This window comes from Sus scrofa, unplaced genomic scaffold (genome assembly GCF_000003025.6).
Source record: "Sus scrofa isolate TJ Tabasco breed Duroc unplaced genomic scaffold, Sscrofa11.1 Contig1271, whole genome shotgun sequence".
Taxonomy (NCBI): domain Eukaryota; kingdom Metazoa; phylum Chordata; class Mammalia; order Artiodactyla; family Suidae; genus Sus; species Sus scrofa.
Window position 1 is genome coordinate 3300 of NW_018084853.1, and position 8617 is coordinate 11916.

The 8617-nt window shown below is 45.7% G+C and overlaps 1 pseudogene; it reads right to left on the reverse strand.

Annotated features, from left to right (window-relative positions):
• Positions 1–203: 203 nt before the first annotated feature.
• Positions 204–5654, reverse strand: LOC110258124 (annotated as a pseudogene).
• Between the last annotated feature and the right edge of the window lie 2963 nt (positions 5655–8617).

The following is an 8617-nucleotide window of genomic DNA, read 5'->3' on the forward strand; positions in this document are numbered from 1 at the left end:
GGTCTGTGCATGGACTTGGAGAGGAGGGGCTGTTCTCTCACTGGGGGCAGGGGGATCTCCTTAGCACTAATCTAGGGAAGACAGCTGGGCATCGATTAGACAATAGTGAAATTCAGGCAGCAACCATGTACAACTCTTCCAGTCCCCTTCTGCCAGCCTCCGGGGTTCTTCAGCCCATGTGGACCCTCTGGGTATGGCTTTCCTTAGGGAGAGAGGACTTCCATGGTGAAGTCAGTTATATCTTGGCGGCTTTGGAGTTTCCCAGGAAGACGGGCTTTTGTTCTGCTTGAGAGGTGCTGATGTACCAGTTGGGGTACAGGGCGGACTCGAATTCAACTCTGTTCTTGATTTCTGTCTTGTAGAAGACGAATCGCTTCTCCATGTCCCTCTTTGGGTAACTTTTGGGGTCTACATCCTGCAGCAAAGCAGAAATACACATTTGTTGCAAGGGACAGGTCAAAGATACCCTACTCTGATCTGGGAAAAGATGTTCTCCAGGTCAGCTAGAGATGAAACATATAAACAGGTCACAGGGGCAAGTGCCAGGGCCCTGACATATCTTTGTGACCTCAGCCTTCGGTATGGTGACCAAAAGAGCCCTCATCCTTTTCTGAAACAGTGCCAAATGGTAGGGAGCATGACACAGATGGGAAAGTTGTTGAAAGTGAAAATTAGATGAAAGCTTCTGAAGTACCTAGGCTCCAGGGACTTGTGCTGTGTATTTCCTCATGGCCCTGGCTAGAATGACTTCAACTTGGAGAGGAAGCTTTTGCTGGGAATGCTGGTGGGGGCAAGTATGATGTTGGGAGTGGCATGGAGATGATGACAGGTGACAGGTGCTTTGAATCAATTAAGTTCCCAAAGTGTCATCTACCTAATGGAGCAACCCTAACAAGAGACTCCCCTTCCAATCCCAACATTGTATGATCGATGGGGGCTAACAACAGCAGGATGTAAGCACATCAGCAGAATGATTTAACTTGCCACAATGGGAGTGAAAGTTACCTGCATTAACCCTTACCTGAACTTATTATATTCAACTTATTTACACATCTGGAAAATTACCAAGTGGTTCTTCTCCCAGACTTTCTGGGGGTGGGTAGGGGGGAAGAGGTCACTGTCTTGGAAGTAATGGCTGGGGGTGCTTCAGTGAAGCCCAAGAAGGGCCTTCAGCCCTTGGTACTCACTCACCTCCAGCTGCAGGGTGGGTGTGTCATCTTTCATCACACAAGACAGGTACAGATTCTTTCCCTTGATCCCTAAGGTCACAGGTATCTTGTCATCACTGTCATCTCCTTGCACAAAGCTCATGCAGAACACCACTGAGGGAAGGAGAGGGGCCTGTGGTCAGGGACATAGCACTGCAGGGTTGGTCCAAGCACTGGACCCTTAGCCTAGGACTGGTGCCATTTAGGATCCTCTTTGGCATCCAAAATTCCTATGGCCTCATAGACAGGAGAGCTGGCTTCTCCCAGACAATAACAGGTTCAGTTGGTTGAATCAGGTTTTTCCCCAAAGAAGGTCTGGGGGCTTCTCAGAGCCTCACCACAGTGGCAGTAAACAATTAGAAGCTCTGATTTTTAGAAGAAAGCAAGCCATCTTGCCCCTGCCTGGTGATGTGCCTATCCACAACACCAGAACAGTCTGACCAATGTGAACAGCAAGAAAAGAAGTAAAACCAGATTCCTAAAGGACATCAGGCACAGATCTGTTTCAGGAACATGGAGCAGCCAGTGGGATGAACTTGAAGGAGGAGGGCTGCTTGACTAGGTGAAGTGGTCCAAAGAGAGATGCTCATTTTAATCTTCCTTAGTCACAGCTGTCTCCCTTGGAGGCCCCAAGGTTGTGCTTCTGATGCAATTCTGGAGAAACAGAATTGTTTTGGCCAGGCTGAGAAGCTTTCCCCTGTGATGCCTCTCTCCAAGGTCAGCAGCTTGGATGAGACCACACTGCTCCTTTGATCTGCCCCCCGGTCACACCCCTGCATACAGGGCTCAGCCACAGTGGCAGGGTGCCAGGCAGAGTCCCACCACCAATGGGCTCCCCAGACTTGAAACAATGGCCAGTGACAGTGACAGAGATACAAGTTCCTGCTCGTCAGTAAGATCGGCTTCTCAGGAACCATCTGGTATTGGGTGGGAAGGATGTTAGGGGCAAGTGGGCAAAGTTGGGAATGAGGACGGACAAATTATCTCTTTGCCATTCTAGTTTTGACCTCCACAACAGGAAGAAGGCACCCACAGGTAGTTAGGTCCTGTCCATCAAATGACCCCTTTCCAACAGAAGCACTGACATCGCACTGCTTTAAGTGACTTGGCTGGTCTGTGGTCCTGGATGTGCTTGTCCCTCTCTTGCTGAAAATGAACCTGCTAAGGGCCTCATCCTGGCATCCTTGCTAGGACCTCCATAAAGCATGTACACACTCTGTATTCCATGATATTGCATTCATGTCAATCATTTGCCTAAATGGTCTACTTTGTTGAAGATAGAGATAATTGGCACGTTTCCAGGAGGCCAAGAAAAGAATGAGGGTGTCCCCAGGTACCTTCTCTCTTCAAGTCCCCTTTGAGGAGGTGGAGAGCCTTCAGCTCATGTGGGCCAGCCAGCACCAGGGCTTTTTCATCTTTGTCCTGGAGTTTGCAGTCCACGGACTGCACGGGGGTGGCATCACAGAGAAAACCATGGCATGCTTTTCAAGGACAATGGGCTCTGAAATGTGGAGCAGAGGTGTCTTTTAGGCAGAAGATTAGAAGAGCAAACCTCATGATGTGAAGCGGCAGGATCTGGTGCCTTGGAAGACATCTGAGGGAGGTCAGCCACAGTCTGATTCTAATATTGGTGGGAGGAAGCTGGGGTGGACAAGAACACTGGACCCGGTGCCTTAAGATATGGGTTCAAGCTTCAGCTTTATTGCTTGCTGTGGAAGAGCCACAGAACTCCTTCTGCAAAAAGGCAATGGCACACACTGGCCCAGCAGGGACCTTCTGAGACTCACAGGGATAAAATGTAACCGAAAGCACCCTGAGAATGACTGGGAGCTTTGCAGTTGTGAGTAGTTATCATGGTCCTGCTTTTTATTCCTGGCTTTTTAGGGCCACATCCATGGCACATGGAATTCCCCAGGCTTAGTGTCAACTCAGAGCTGTAGCTGCCGGCCTACACCACAGCCACAGCAATGCAGAATCTGAGCCTTGTCTGTGACCTACGCTACAGCTCATGGCAATGTTGGATGCTTAACCCTTGAGCAAGGCCAGGATTGAATGCACATCCTCATGGATACTAGTCAGGTTGGCAACTGCTGAGCCACAACGTGATTTCCTCCAGGTCCTGTTTAAGAATAATATCATAACGCAAAAGAAAACTAAAACCATCACCAAATTGGATGATATGTAGTAATGTATGGAGATATATAGTATTTTGGGTACTTTTTATGCATGCCTATAAATTCCAGAAAAGCCTCCATTCCTCTGATTAATAGCACTAGCCAGGTACATCATTATTTCATTAAAGAAGAATTCCTTTTAAGGGAACAAAACATTCTGATGTTAGACAAAAAATAAAAAAGAATTGTTTCAACTACAAAAGTGGTTAGTTGGGTTCCAGACCTCTCTGTTTTCCTCTCACTGCTGGGCATTCTATTTAAAAAAAATTTATTTTTTTGGCTGTGCCTCTGCACTTGGAAGTTCCTGGGCCAGCGAGCAAACCCAAGCCACAGCAGTGACAACACTGGATTCCACTGAGCCACCAGGAACTCCTGGCCTTCTACTTTTAAAGGTTTCAGCTTCAGGAGAGTTTAGTTGACCATTGAGTTATGGCCTCTGAGACGGAAAGGACCAGAGATATCCTATCTGCCCTCAGCTTTCCCTAGGTACCTTCTTCAAAGACGGATGAAAAGATGCTCTTTGGGTCATCATCGCAGACGACCTGGGAGGAGGATTCATCGGCTTCTCCTTTGCCACAATCACAGACACCATTGGCCTGGAGCTCTAGTTGCAGAGCTGGTGGGAGATTTGCAGCTGGATGCTCCCATCTCCCAGAGGGCTGAGGTCAAGGTTTTGGGTGCGGCACTGTGGATAGATCAAGAATGTCAGTGTGGTAGGTGGCTGGGCCTGAGAACTCCCATTTTGACATGAGACGGGATGCAGGAGGGGATAACAGAGCTTCTCCAGAGAATCTTTCATCTCTCTGCAGCCCAGAGAGGTTCAGTGGTTTACCCATAGGCATGTGGCAAGTGAGAGGCAGACCCCAAACCTGAATGTGGCTCTCTGACACCCTCCATGGTATTCTTCAAGAATACATCCCATTTTAACCTTGTTTGTGTTTCTGACACATGCTCCACCTAACCATAAATGTATGCCTTCTTACATTTTTACCTGTTTGGAAACCCAAAGCACAAGACTATGTATTAAATTTTTCATGGCTGTGATGATCATATTATCAATACTTCTATGCTCAATCAATGAGTTTTCAATTATTTCTACAAGTTTCGTCTTTTAAAAGCTGTTGCATAAGCATCTTGCAAACACTGTAAAAGGTGCGTGGTTCCCCTGCTGGAACTTCTACATGTCCCCCTGGGCCAAAAACCTCCACAACCCCCAAAATTGTGGTTGATATTTGTGAAACAGGTTCCCACTTTCCCTTTGTTCAGAGAAACTGTGTAAGTGTAATAAGGCTTGAAGTTGCCCCTGGCACAAGAATGGTTTAACGTCTTGAAGACAGTTAAAGAGACCTCCGACAGCTCAGAGGAAAGCAAGAAGTTCCTGCCCAGCACAGAGGCTCCAGCCCCTGGCAGGGGCAGTGGGAGGGTGGGTCAGACAGATACACCACACACCCACCCAGGGCTGGAGAAAATGGGTCTCAGGGTTCGACTCTAGTGATTGACAGAGTTTCATCAGTTTTAGGGCTGAACCCTTTTTCTAAAAGGAGAAGCAACTGTGCATTGAAGCCTTGGCTGCCTTGCCAACATGAGACAGCAAACACTCTCTCTACCATCATTTCTTCTCACCCTCCTCAAGCATGGCACCATCACCAAGGCTCAGTGAACCGCTGTGGTGCCGCGGAACTGAGGAGTGGCCTGCATCAGTCTCACTGGAGAAGGCGAGTCAGTTCATCACAGAATTCCATAGGAATAAGGGGGCCCAGAGCCCTTTCCTTGAGACTTTCCCCTGCCCGAGCCCCTGCATGTGTTGGGAGCTAAGCGTATGGCCTTACCTTCATCTCTTTGGGGCCATCAGCCTCAAATAACAGGTCATTATTGTTGTCACTGTAATAAAAGCAGAGAGCTTGCTCAGTTATGTCCCCTGGACAGGATGAATTTTCCTTCCCTGCAAGTGATCTTCACTGTAAATTGGAAACTGCAAACAGCTTGTTCCTTAGGGCTGCCTGGAGCTAGCAGTTTCCATGGGCATATTCCTGGAGCAGCCTAGGAGGCGGGGCAGGTACCCCAGCTGCTCTCTATTGGATCTCGAGACCCCTTCCAGCCCTGGAACCCCGCTTGCCACTAAAAGAGGCAGGATGAGGGACAAATCTGGTCTCTAAGCACAGCTAACACTGCACTCTTGAGAAGGGAGCCCTGCTCGCATTACTGGTACCAGTCTCCCCACTGACCCATTGTTAGCCATCACTTCCTTGGCAGGTTCAGGTACCGTGGCCATGGCTGCTTCAGAAACCTGTGTAAAGAGGAGAAAATGAGTGACCATTTGCTGTGCCAGTCCCACCATGGATGCTTTCACGGGTGATTTTCCTTTGGCATCTAGTACACTGCAGGCCAGCAAAGAACGAGTCCTGAATGAATGAGTGAATGGATGAAAGAGCCCTCCTTTGGGTCCAGAGAAAAGTATTTGCTAATGTAAGCCCACACCAGAAGTGCATTTGTTAGACCTGGGGCAGAAGTTGGATATTGAAATTCTAAATAAGCAGTGTTAATTTATATATATATATATATATATATATATATATATATATTATATAGTCTTTTTAGGCCCACACCTGTTGCATTTAGAGGTTCCTAGGCTAGGGGTCAATTTGGAGCTGCAGCTGCTGGTCTATATCACCACTACAGCATCACCAGATCTGAGCTACCTACATCACAGCTCATGGCAACGCCAGATTATAGCCAACTGGACGAGGCCATGGATCGAACCTGCATCCTCATGGATGCTAGTCAGATTCATTTCCCCTGACCCACAGCAGGAACTCCCCCATATTTACAAGCTATAGCATTATAATAACCTGGCATTTTTGCAAATAGCCCAGCACTCAGACAGAGAGGCATGAAGGGAGGGAGAGGGAGAGAAAAAGAATCAGGGGGAAGAGAGAGAGAGAAAGAGAGAGAGAGAGAGAAAGAGAGAGAGACAGAGACAGAGAGAGAGGGAGGGAGAAGCTCTCTTAGTACTAGCCATAAGGATGAGTTAAAGTGACACATGAGCAATGTAGACTGGCTAGAGAGGGTAGGGTCCCTGAATGGCTTTTGTGCCTTCAAGAGGTATACTGTCTGCCAATTTCTCCCTCACTCTTTATACCTTTAAACAAAGAAGTGAGGAGCTGAGAAATTTCCCTTAGGTTAACTGATTTCACAACCAAATTAAAAAATTTTAAAAAGAGGATTGATGGGAACTTCTGGGAGCGGGTAACCTGAAATCACTCTCCAATCCTTGGAAGTGGTAACAAACGATGACACTTTTTTTTTTTTTTCAAATGTGTCATCATATGCAAATATATGTTTTTTCTTCTGACAACTGTTGTGCTCCTGATGTCAAACAGAAATACTGGGGTTTTCCTAGATTAGAAGAATGTTGAATTTAGATCTCTGGGACAAAATGAACAAAAACACATACACACACACACAAATTCTCCCTCCCTCCCTCCTTGGACTTAAGTTTAGGAAACTTTCCACTGGGAGATGGATAAATGGGCCTAAGGAAGTGACAGTAACCATGTGGATCTGAACCCATTGTGCTGTTCTCAACCTCGAGGGCCCTGGGCCAAATACTGGAGCCTTTGGTAGGGAAACTTTGATCTTTCCAGGGCGAAGCAGAGAAAACATATTGTGTGGGGGTGCAGGCTCCTGATGGGTGAGTTCATCCAACCCATCAGACAAGGTGCTGGTACCCTAGTTGATTCCATATGGAATCTATATCAATCTTTGATAAATGGTGAAAGGATCCTGGGTTGAAGACATATTTGAAAAGATTGTGAATAAGTCAAGCTTCATGATCACATTCCCTTTTGAAAATGCAGAGGTGCTTTTGCCTAAAAGAATATTCCTCTGAACTCTGAAAAGTGGAACTTTTACAATAAGAATATCCAGCTGGGACTATAATCCCATGGTAACTCTGAGAGATATTAGACATTGTTTTTTTCCCCTCTACCTTTATTGTGATAGAATCACATATACCATTGTGTGAGACTGCATACAACAGGATGAAGTGTATATTGAAGAAAGATTACCACAATGAGGATGCTCGTTACGACACCCATCAGCTCACATGATTATATAATATATATATATAATATAATATATATATATATATAATATACATGTCCATGCACATATATTTATATATGTGTGTGTGTGTATTGGTGGTGAGAACATTTAGGATCTTATCTCTTAGCAACTTTCAACTCTATCATACAGAATAGTTACTAACAGTTCCCGTGCTGTACATTAGATTCCCAGCACCTGTAAACTGCCTTATAACTGAAACTAGGTCCCCTTTGACCAACATCTCCAACATCTCCCCATTTCTCCCACCCCTGAGTAACCGCTATTCTTTTCTTTGTTCCTACGAGTTGTGATTTTTTTGCCTTTTAAGTGTCCACATTGAAAAGAGATGATATAGCATTTGTGTTTTGCTGACATATGTCACTAAGCAGAATGCCTTCAAGGTTCATTGATGTCACAAATGCAGGGTTTTCTTCTTTTTAATGACTAAGTTACATAGGTATGTGTCTATATTTGTAATATAGTCTGAAATCATGAAGTGCGATGCTCCAGCTTTGTCCTTTCTTCTCAAGGTTGTTTTGGCTATTCTTTGGTTGTTCCAAACAAGTTTTAGCATTATCTCTCCTATTTCTAAGAAATATGCCATGGGAATTTTGAGAGGATCTGCCTTGAATCTATAGATGGCTTTAGGTAGCATGGACATTTCAACAATACTAATCACTTCAGTCCCAAACATGGGATATCTTTCTATTTATTTGTGTCTTCAATTTCTTTCATCCGTGCTTTATAATTTTCAGTGGACAGACATTTCGCCTTCTTAGTGAAACTTATTCCTCAGTATTTTATTGGTTTTGATGCCACTGTAAATGGATGGCTTTCTTTGTTTCATGTAGAGGTATTTTGTTGTTAGTGTACAGGAAGGCAACAGACTTTTTTCACTCAGACACAAGAAGAGCGAGTGCTCAGGGTACTGTCCCAAGGTAGGCCTGCAAGAATGAATGAATGACCAGGCTAGAAAAGGTGCATGGAGGAGTTCCTGTCATGGCTAAGAACCTGACTAGTATCCATGAGGATGCAGGGTAGATTCCTCAGTGAGTTAAGGAGTTGGTGTTGCCACATGCTTTGGTGTAGTTTGCAGAGGCAGCCATAATCTGGCATTGCTGTGGCTATGGC